Source organism: Sinocyclocheilus anshuiensis, unplaced genomic scaffold (genome assembly GCF_001515605.1).
Source record: "Sinocyclocheilus anshuiensis isolate Anshui unplaced genomic scaffold, SAMN03320099.WGS_v1.1 scaffold552, whole genome shotgun sequence".
In the NCBI taxonomy this organism is placed as follows: Eukaryota; Metazoa; Chordata; class Actinopteri; order Cypriniformes; family Cyprinidae; genus Sinocyclocheilus; species Sinocyclocheilus anshuiensis.
In genome coordinates, this window is record NW_015554362.1 from 2,602,683 (window position 1) to 2,605,613 (window position 2,931).

The 2,931-nt window shown below is 35.4% G+C and overlaps 1 protein-coding gene across 1 annotated transcript in view; it reads right to left on the reverse strand.

The window, feature by feature from the left end:
- LOC107671454 (protein argonaute-1-like) overlaps positions 1-2,931 on the reverse strand; it is a 26,617-nt gene that overhangs the window by 15,382 nt on the left and 8,304 nt on the right. The gene's annotated exons all lie outside the window — the stretch shown is intronic.

Below are 2,931 nucleotides of genomic sequence, written 5' to 3' on the forward strand. Positions count from 1 at the left end.
TACGTGTACTGTGTTAGGCTAACCGAGACTTGTCATTTGCACTTATATATTGTTGCTCTTTTGTTAGTTTTGACTGCTTTTATTGTCCTCATTTGTAAGTCGCTTTGGATAAAAGCGTCTGCTAAATGACTAAATGTAATGTAATATAACACAAATAAAATAGAATTTGTAAAATTAAATCAGATTTAACAGAAAATGCACATATAATATTTACTTAAAATTTTAAATTTGACATAAAATGAAAAAGAAATGGAGCACTGACAGATCTGTCTGTAACGTGTCAAAAGCCAAACTTTCTGTTCATCAAACAAGTGTGTGTTTAGTTAAGAGCTAATAATCTCAAAATGGTCAAATATTCATTCATTGATCCGGACGATAAAGTGTAAACCTCAACTTGGTGACGTTTTTGGAAATTGTTCAAAGACGTGGTGAACTAAAATGAATCAGTGATAAATGGATTTTTGGCTAAAGTTTTAGTAATAAATAATATTTATATGAGCATGAACCGCTATGAAAATGAGTGACATTCCTTTATTTCTCATATTCTGGAAGGAAACGTAAAACATGACAAGTGAATCAGCTTCACAACAACTCTGTCGTCTCAATCCCCAGATCACTCTGCTGATGATCACAGATCACGTCACATGGAGATTGGGATGTCACTGCACGCTCATGCTAACGAGATTCAAGGATCCTATCTGCAATAATTCTCAACCGTGTGGCGAGAAAGGAAAGGCACACGGCTAAAGAGAGAAACCATGACCACAAACCTTTATATATTAGGATGATTCTTGATTAAATGCAAGTTATCACAGAACAGTTGTCAAGTTTTTGTCAACATGTTAGGAGGAAGCACTGACTTCTGCTTTGATTCTTTTAATGCTTCATTTAGGAATTCAGGAGAATCATCTGGTTCTGAAATTGTGGAACCATTCTGAATGAGAACCGGTTTTCGATTCTCAGGTCTAGTTTTTACTGAGATCCAGATCAAATCGACAGCCTGCCACAGATGCTGAGCAGCGCTTATAAATTGTGAGTAATTTTGTATATTAACATTATTTCAGTTTTTGAAATATGCTTTTTTTTTTTACTATACATTTAAGTTCAATCTGTAAAACTTAAAATGTTGCTACCATATTTTTTACGCCAAAGTTCTGCAAAGTTTTTTTACCATAAATTTTACTGAATCATTCTGAGTGCAAACTGCTACATAAGTATAAACATATATGCATATATAAAAATATTTTATAATTTTTTTAGTGTGTTTAAGATTCAGATAAATTTACATTTAATCCAGAGTAATCGTTCAAAAGATGCAGTTTTCTTTAATTTACAAATGTTTTGATTTTCAAATGTTACCATTTTTTCAAATGTTTCAAATTACCAATTTTGTTAACACGTATCTTGTTGATCTACTTGGCAACAACGGCTTTGGTTGAAATGATGATTACTTTTATTTAAAAATATATATATATATAAGTCAATTAATACAAAAATGTATAAATATTGAGATTTATTAATATGCATAAATATTGAGATGTATATCAAATATCATCAAAAGGCAGAAAAATCATTTTTAAAATGTTGCCATTTTCACAAATATTGTGATTTTTTTTTAATGTGACAAATGTTACAAATTACAAATGTTGTGAATATATATCTTGTTGATCTACTTGGTCTCAATGACTTTGGTTGAAATGACGGATCTTTTAAGGTAGTGGTCGCCAACCCGTCAATTGCGATCGACTGGTAGATCTTTATCGCTGTGTTGCCAAGTCCGCGGTTTTCCCACGGAATTGGGCTACTTTAACACTGTTGCCGCGGGTTGTTGTTCATGTCCGTGGGTTGAAGCAACCCCAATAACGTGGTATTTAGCCCCTGGAATGTGAATTTTACTGGAAGATCCCCACCGAAAAACGTGTATTTTACCCCCGGAATGCGATTTTTACAGGGGAACTCCCCTTGAAACGAGATTGGACTAGTTCTATTGCGAAAACCTGGCAACCCTGTTCATTAGTACCACCTGCTGTCAGAGAGTGCATCTCATTCAGACCTGCTGTTTTTTGATTGAAAAACTTGAAGCCATTTAATGCATTTAATGGAACTATTGAGATATCATCAAAAGGCTCAAAAAAGGCTTCTTTCTTTCTTTTTGCTGTATTTTCCAGCACTATATTATCCTACAGGTAAAAATACCCTGCCTATGTAACCATGACAACAATGCACTAGCCAGTGCTCACTCTATGTAAAGCTAGAGCACACTAGAGGTCCGCACTCACCAGTCTGCTGATCTCCTCCTGTCTGTCTGGTGCTGATCGCGCTGTGGCTTTGATCATGGTGGAGGTTTGATTATCTGTCAGTTTCTTGATGCACCGCTGCCCTGCTACAATATTACACACCTGCGAGAACAGCAAACCATATCAGAACAGAGAATGTCGTCTACGGCCGTTCTAAGCGTACGGATGACAGCACTGACCTCCAGGGGCAGGTAGGTGTGTTTCTGCTCCTGGCCCACCTGTAGGCAGGGCAGGTGCGGGTATTTGAGCTGCAGGTTGTACTTCTGTTTGAAGTATTGAGCCACAGTACATTCCACCGTCTGTCCGCTCTCAAGCTGCAGGGGAAACCTGGAGACACGAGTGATAAGATCTTAATTCGCTGATCTCATTTCAAGATTTAAATCAGAGTTCAGACAGGTTGGTGACCACTATTTTAAGGCATTTAATATCAAATGCATAAATATTGAGATATATTCAAATGTTACAAATCTCAAACATTGCTGGTTGGCAACAATGGCTTTGGTTGAAATGACGGTTCCTTTGATTGAAAATTGTAATAGCAAACCATTTAATAGCAAATGCATAAATATTGAGATGTAAATTAAATAATTAAAAATAATGTATATTAATATAAATATATTAAATTATAAATATA